The sequence below is a fragment of the Cyprinus carpio genome, unplaced genomic scaffold, assembly GCF_018340385.1.
Source record: "Cyprinus carpio isolate SPL01 unplaced genomic scaffold, ASM1834038v1 S000000525, whole genome shotgun sequence".
Classification (NCBI taxonomy): Eukaryota; Metazoa; Chordata; class Actinopteri; order Cypriniformes; family Cyprinidae; genus Cyprinus; species Cyprinus carpio.
Genome location: NW_024873265.1, coordinates 6,607 through 15,029, shown reverse-complemented (window position 1 = coordinate 15,029; position 8,423 = coordinate 6,607). Strand labels below are relative to the sequence as shown.

The 8,423-nt window shown below is 35.0% G+C and overlaps 1 long non-coding RNA gene across 1 annotated transcript; it reads left to right on the top strand.

Moving 5' to 3' along the window:
• Positions 1–494: 494 nt before the first annotated feature.
• Positions 495–3,940, top strand: LOC122142989. The gene is made up of 4 exons (XR_006158903.1): positions 495–729; positions 1,281–1,340; positions 1,677–1,882; positions 3,744–3,940. It is a non-coding gene; the product is annotated as an uncharacterized LOC122142989 (long non-coding RNA).
• The last annotated feature ends 4,483 nt before the right edge of the window (positions 3,941–8,423 follow it).

Below are 8,423 nucleotides of genomic sequence, written 5' to 3'. Positions count from 1 at the left end.
ATAACACTCTTCCCTAGAGTGACCTGTCAGTTCTACTCGCTCTTTCACTGATGCACTTCCTCCCCAAAGTAAAAAAGCAGTACCCTGCAGGAATTTATGCCTTTCCGTGCTGCCCTCTGTATCTCCCTAACGACCTCTACAGAGCGTTATCCTACAACCATAGGATTATAATGGAATAATAACTATAGACATATGTGGCTAAATTCACCTTGATTATACTTGATTAATAGAAAATCTTATTAATAAAAATCTTCTACAAGATTTAAATAGTTTTGAATCTAATGTCTATTAAAAGAGAAAAACTGAGACTGTAACTCATAAACTTGTGGGATGAAAAAGACAAAACCGCACTTTACCTCTTATTTACAGCTGAAATTAACATTTTTATCATTTTACAATCAAATATTTAGTTATAATTTATGTATTTTAAATCCCACATTTCAGGAAATATTAGACTGATTAATGAATTTGGAGTCTTCTTCATTAGTTTATGAGGAGTGTAACTGTTAAGTTAATTTTACTCATACAGCGGAGGAGAGATGATGCTGGCGCTAATATGGAGAGTGCAATAATTTAACAACCGCGTTTAATAGACATGACTGTTGTTTGAAAGAGTAAGTTTAAAGTAATTAACGCTATAAATACATGAATATACTTCTGTTCTATCTAGGTTCAGAGCCCTTTTCTTGTTTATGAAGGAAGAAAAAATGGAAGAGATGCTTTGGAAGTGTAAGTATGGCCCTCATAACTGAAAAGAGAGCACAGCTAACGGTATATAAACATTATCCCCCGGTTTCACAGACAAGTTTCAGACTAAAATACATGTTCAAGCTGTCTTAACTGATAATATCTTGTACTGGCACATCTTAAAATATGTCAGTGCCATTGTCGTGTCTCAAGATGCACACCAGTAAAGTTCTTGAGGCATTTTTATATTAGTTATTTAAATATCCTGATTTAACCAAGTCCTAGTCCTGGTTTAAGCTAAGCCCTGTCTGTGAAACCCTGTCTCTGTTCAAACATGGAAGTTATACAAGAATGAAACAATGTCGTTGTTCACATCAGGCGTGTACATATATTTCAATGACTTTCTGCACTGCCCTAAACTGTACACTTCTGGCTCCTCACAGCAGAGCTCCAGATCAGCTGTATGTCATGTGTGTTAACTGAGACCTGTTCTGAGGAGCATCACTTTATTGACAGCTACACTGCACAATTAAATGTAAACACTTAAGTCAGATGCCCTCATAAAGACTAACTTTAATGTTTGCTCTTCACAGAAAAGTTGTGAAGGACAAGCCTGACATCACCCAAAGGCAGCTCTTCTTACAGTAAACCAGGTGTGTAGAAGTGCATTCATCACATGTTGTATTTGCCATAATTACAAGATTACAACTTGGAAAATAATTCATGTCCTTTTAGAACTCATAATTATGGTCTGTAATCTGGGAATTTTCTGAGCGATTCTACTTGTATCACATGACTGTACCAGACTGCTGCAGATTAATTTAGACATCGATAGTGTTGCCATAGAAACACACAGTTCCCGCTCCAAGGACATGAACAGCTCTGAACAGAACACAGTGTGAATGCAGCATATGATCTTGAGTATATGACAACAGCATTATCTAACTGACTTGATAATGTCTTTATGGATCTGTTTCTTGCTCTGTTAGGATGCAGCTGACAGGACAGACTCCAGTAAGAGTCCTCAGTGTTGATCAAGTCCACATCTAACCCATCTAGAGCGGGAAGCATCTGAAGAAAACTTTGTAATGGATGAACCGACCGATCTCAGGCCTTCTGTGTCCATTTTTCAGACTGATTTATGCCCTGCTCCTGGACTAAGTGTTTGAAAAGCAGTTTATATTTTATTCAGCAGGTAATGCTCAACCTCAGAAAAGGTGAGTTAGCTCCATTGTTTTGATTATGAGATAAACTGTTAATGCTAGTTTTTTCATGTTTTAAGAGGAAATGTTTTCAGATAAAAAAAAAATATGTTTTGTTGTGTTTTTAATGTTAACATTTGGAATTGAATAAAAATAAAACTTAAAATTGTATGAATGTTTCTTTATTTGTTTGATTTTTTTTCTTAATTTTCTAGTTTAACAAATTGGAAAAATAAAACAACTGATATAGATACAACTAAAAAACAACAAAAAAACATTTTATATTCATCCAATTAAAAAGATTAGGGTAATGATTCACATCTATATTTGTTTAACTTGAGCCAATGAAAAATAAATAACTTGCCCTAAAAAAATAGAATTTACTTTCTTCAAAAGGAAAAATATAATTTGTGCCAGGTTTTATAAAACAGTTTTCATAGACATAGAAAATATTGTCTAGGGCAAGTTATTTACTTTTCATTGGCTCAAATTAAAAAATATAAATGTGAATCATTACCCTAAAATTCTTAATAGGATGAATGAAACTTTTTTTTTGTTCAGTGAATTATAAAACAGACACAGATGTGTTCTCTAATTTCTCTCAAAACTAATAAGGCTAACTATATTTGAGTTCAATAATATGAAGACTATTTTGAGGCTGTTTTGTGAAACTCTCCTGGTTCTTTACTGCTGCTCATTAACACATGAAAGGTCTGACAGCCACCAGTCCTCACAACCAGAATTCCTGAATATGTCCATGTATGTCTGCATGTATGACTATGTGGGTATTTCTGGAAATGTACTGTTCTGTGTAACTTGCCTTAGATCATTTACACATACATACAACAAACCTGCAGTTTACCATGACCATATATGACCAGATTTGACCCTTTTCATGCAGTGACGTCTATACATCTCCTATCAGATGTCAAATAGACATTTATTAGATGTCTTTAAGATGTTTATGATTTAGAACGTATGTAAAATTGACATCTTAAAGATGTCCGTCAGATGTTTGTACACAGTAGATGCTTTCCAGACCAAGCGATATTTAACAGAAATCTTGCAGACAGACATGTGCTATCTGGGCTGCTGTGAGGGAGTGACTGTGACTTTAAACTAAAGGGTCATGAAACACACTGTTTCAGCTCTGGTTCATTCTATCCACAGTTAAAAAAAAAAAAAAACGCTAAAAAAAACAATGTGGTCGTGGTTTGGGGAAGAGGAGAGACAGACAACACACACAGCTTGGGGTTCACACAGTTTCATTTCACACCCATCGAGTTAAAAACATAAATTAATGCACAGCCGTTTGCACTCTGCATCAAAAACATAAATATGAACGCGCTGCTGCACCTCTGATAACTTTTAAGGCTTATTCTGCGGTGTTTATAAGTCTTTTGACAGGTTGTCATGGAGCTGTAAAAACGGTAATGCTCACCGAGTGAATGAATCTCGTTTGTGCCGAACTCTTATTACAAAGAAAAACAAACCCTCTCCTTTGATCCATGAACGTTTCTCTCAGTTAATGTACACAGTCTCACAATCTGAAGCTCTGTCAGAGCAAATCAACACATGCTGTTGTGAATAATTAAGAGAAGCGTCTTCTCATAGCACAAGAACACACAGTCTCATGAATAATTTAAAATTTATTATGACAAAGACACTAAAACACACTTGAAGAACCTTTAAAGTTCAGCATTCTGCTTTAGATTTCAACACTTCCTGAGAAAAATGAACACATTAAGGAATAAATTAATAAATCTCACAAATATTCATATATGCAATATCTTATGAGAAATGACACCATTATTCATGTAACTGATGTGTGAATATGTGCTCGATCCTGTTCAGCTCTTCTGGATCTGATGTCATAAACCAGAAGAATGACAGTAGCCACGCCCACCAGAGCAGAGAGGACCAATCAGATCACAGCTTCAGTAGAACCACAACAGTGTTCAGAGTCTGAGGAATAAACACATCAAACTGAGATCAGCTCAGTCAATAAACACTAATATCAGCTCTAATATCAGCTCTGCTGAACCTGAACATGTGTGACAGAATTCACTGATGTCCAGATGTTGAGTCTGCTTGCTCATGGGATTGGGATGAGATCCTGATGATGATGATGAAGGACAGTCTGTAGTTCAGAAACGCCAGTGTGTTTTATTGTGCTGTTTGTGATGGTCAGAGATCCAGTCTGATTGTCCAGCTTCAGTCTGTCTCTGAATCTCCCATCAAGAACATCATCATATACAGCCATTCTGTTGCTCCGTTTATTGATTTCAACTAGTAAAGTGTTTTCAGGTCCAAACCTCCAACTGAATCTCATTACTGAGCATCATTTCAGTATGAGTAGGGTCTAAAGTGAAGTGATATCCCTCCATCACTGATATTTCATCTACATCACCAGACATGCATGAAGAACTATCTGAAACAGGTCACAAATTAGGACTTTTAAATAACTTTAAAATGGTTTACTACAGTAAACAGGTTGAAATTTACATTAGAAACAGGTCATGTACACAGAATGGTGTGCAGATTGAGAATTTAGGAGAAATAGGAGAAATCAACTGTTAACTCACGTTGTACAATGAGAATGAATCTCTTTCTCAAACAGTAGGTCTGTAAAATTTGATGAGAATTGCTTGAGTTCATAATGATCTCTGGCTTTTTGTTTGCTTAAACATTATCTGAAACACATACATGTGAGTTTATTTTGGTCTTTTCTTCCAGAGAAAGTGCAGAGGCCTGGATCAATGTTTTCTGAAATTTAAGTTATGTTGCACTTTCACAAAATCCTCATATTTGAACTGTTCACTAGGTATATAACAGTAATGAAGGCCTGAAAAATACACTTAAATGATTGAACTACATTTTAGTGCATGAACGTCTCCAATAAGACAACAAGAACAAAAAGTCTGAGACGCAGCTCTGCTGGATGAAGCGTCTAGAAACGAGTGGATGTTCATGTGCTCTTTAAGGATGTGTTTTATTATGAAACTCTTCCCACACTGGTTTCTCTCCAGTGTGGATTCTCTCATGTGTTCATGAGCCCGATATGCCTTGCCTATAAGAAGAATAACTTGCATGTGTTTAGGGTGTGCTACAGGGCCGGCACCAGTCAAATAAATTGATTTTATTTATGAAATATAATGGTTTATTTAAAAAAAAATACAGTTGCCAAATGCATAGGCTTTCTAGCATTAATATGATGCCACTATAGCAACAATTTAAGACAGTCCATTTCACAAAGTTGCATTTTAATTGTCACATCTGACACAAACCTTCTGTACAAGTGGTTCAACTAAGAATGCAGTACTGAATAAGCTGAAGATATGATGAAATAATTATTTAATGTTTAATAGAGGGCTAGATGATCGTAGTTAATTGGTTATTTTGCTGTATTGTTATTGTTTGTTGCTTTTCAAGTTGTTCTAACATAAAATGATGCATCTGTTAAATAGGTCACAATAAATATGTTATGTCAGGGAACTGGTCGCAATAAGCTTGTGTTTCATTGTAAAGCAGACACAATTAAGTATTGCTGGTGGTTAGGGTTGTATCACTTGTCTGTGATTTTGCTTTATTCAATAGCTCCTCTGCCATCTGTATTTGCTAAGTACCTTTTAGTAGGGTCATTCACTTAGAACACATTTTTCATTCCATTGTTTTTCAAACTAACATCTACTTAAACTCAAATGGATACCTGGAAAATTTTCAATCTGCACAGAGACAGCACAGCAGATAATAAATGATATTCGCTTAAATTCTGATTCTGGCAAATTATCAGTGCTGGTACTACTTCAGTAGATCTCAGTGCTGTGTTTGACACTGTCGAACATAACATACTACTAGAGAGACTAGAAAACTGGGTCTGGCTTTCTGGGATGGTACTCAAATGGTTCAGGTCATACTTAGAAGGGAAAGGTTATTATGTGAGTATAGGAGAGCATAAGTCTAAGTGAACGTCAATGACATGCAGAGTCCCACAAGGCTCAATTCTCGCACCGCTCTTGTTTAGCCTGTATATGCTCCCACTAAGTCAGATAATGAGAAATAACCAAATTGCCTATCACAGCTATGCTGATGATACACAGATTTACCTAGCCTTATCGCCAAATGACTACAGCCCCATTGACTTCCTCTGCCAATGCATTGATGAAATTTACAGTTGGATGTGCCAGAACTTTCTTCAGTTAAACAAGGAAAAAACTGAAGTCATTGCATTTGGAAACAAAGATGAAGTTTTCAAGGTGAATGCATACCTTGACTCTAGGGGTCAAACAACTAAAAATCAAGTCAGGAATCTTGGTGTAATTCTGCAGACAGACCTTGGTTTCAGTAGTCATGTCAAAGCAGTAACTAAATCAGCATACTATCACATCAAAAACATTGCAAGAATTAGATGTTTTGTTTCCAGTCAAGACTTGGAGAAACTTGTTCATGCCTTTATCACCAGCAGGGTGGACAATTGTAATGGTGTCCTCACCAGCCTTCCCAGAAGGGTTCACACAAAACAAGGGGAATCCACTTTTAGTTATTATGCCGCCCGCAGTTGGAATCTGCTTCCAGAAGAGATCAGATGTGATAAAACATTAGTCACATTTAAATCCAGACTCAAAACTCATCTGTTTAGCTGTACATTTACTGAATGAGAACTGTGCAATGTCCGAACTGATGCACTCTATTTTATGCATAATCATTTTCTAACTTTAACTTTTAAATTAATTTGAAATCAATTTCTAAAGCATTTTAAAAGTTTTTAAGTTCCCTGTTTTATTGTTGTTTTATTGTTATTGTGTTTTTTTATGATTATTTTACTTCCTTTTATGTAAAGCACTTTGAATTACCATTGTGTATGAAATGTGGTATATAGATAAACTTGCCTTGCCTTGCCTAAATGCGATACGGATGTCTTTGAATTTGTGTTTGAATACTGCGCTCATCTCAGGTTTTTATAGCAGCTTCTTGTGCATAATTCATCATTCTAAAACATGGCTCTCAAGTTCAAAGAAATTCAGCTTCTAAAAACATGTCTCTAGACCTTGTATGGCATTATTTTAATGACCAATGTCGAGAGTGCATTACTGTAGCGCGAAAGCACATAAATATAATGCGCGAGCGCGAATCTTTCTGCTCGCATGCAGATATCCTTTGCTTGTGCACAAAACCGGTCGCGCGCTCAGATACACGCTGCTCTCGCCCGGAGAGAGTGCGCGCACTTAAAACGTGTCTCTCCTCTCGCTCAAACTGTGTCCTGTGCACTCACAAATACCTCTAAGCTCACTGAGTTGCTAGATATTATTTTCGCCTGTGAATTAAACGTTGTCAAAAGTTATGCACTTTTAAAAAGTAGTCAAAACACATTTGTTTATGGTCTTTCCTTAATTTTTCTATTTTTGTATTTAAACTATATATAAACTGGTTATTGAACATTATTTTACTAGGCCTACTTTATCTCTTTTATGTTTGTATTCAGTTCTTTTCTGTCAATGCACACATGCATCTCTCTGTAAAGTACGTTGTAAAAACTGTTTTAAAAGGTCAAATAAAACTTTAACCAATCAGACCTCAATGACTGACCGATGAAAGTGCGTGAAATCTAACTGGCTGCAGGGAGAGAAGTGAACCTGGAATTATTTTGATCAAGATCTTTAATATATTTCCAATTTAATAATATTTAGCAATGTTAATTAAATGTAGCCTATATTAGAAATAGTTAGGAATTGGGTGCTTGGATGATTTGTTTTAGTATACTTTAAAATAGAATTCATTCCAGTGAAACAAAGCTGAATATTCAGCATCATTACTCAAGACTCTGGTGTCACATGATCCTTCAGAAATCAGTCTAATATGCTGATTTATAATCAATGTTGAAAAAAAAAAAAAATTTGTCAGGATTCGTTGATAAATAAAAAAGTTAAACTGTTTATTCAAAAAGTTAAACTGTTTATTTAAAAAGAACAGTGTTTATTTAAAATAAAAATCATTTTTCTTTTTTAAACATACTCTTAGAATACTTTTATTCTGCAAGAATGTGTTAAATGGATAAAAGTGATATTATTGGAAAATATTTCTATTTTGAATTATTCCTGTTCTTTTTAACTTTTTATTTTAATTATGGAACACAGGTTTAAAAAAAAATAGCAGCACAACAGGTTCAGCACTGATAATAAATCAGAATAAGAATGATTTCTATGTGACACTGAGGACTTAAGTAATGATGCTGAAAATTCAGTGCTGCACCAGTATTAGAAATTGCAATAATATTTCGCAATATTATTTCGTCGCATTTAATTTGAGAATACAAGTAGGCTACAGAATGACGCATACTTTGTAAGATAAAGCCAAAAATCACTAGTAAAAGTAGATCTACTTGTAATAAAATGAAAGCAAAATACACAAATAATGTTAAGATTGTGTTTCTGATTAAATAAAGCAGTAATTGATGTAATAAAATCACGAATGTGTTTGGATTCAAATGTCAGGAGCTATAGCTTGCATGAATAAAAATCACAAACATGACACCTG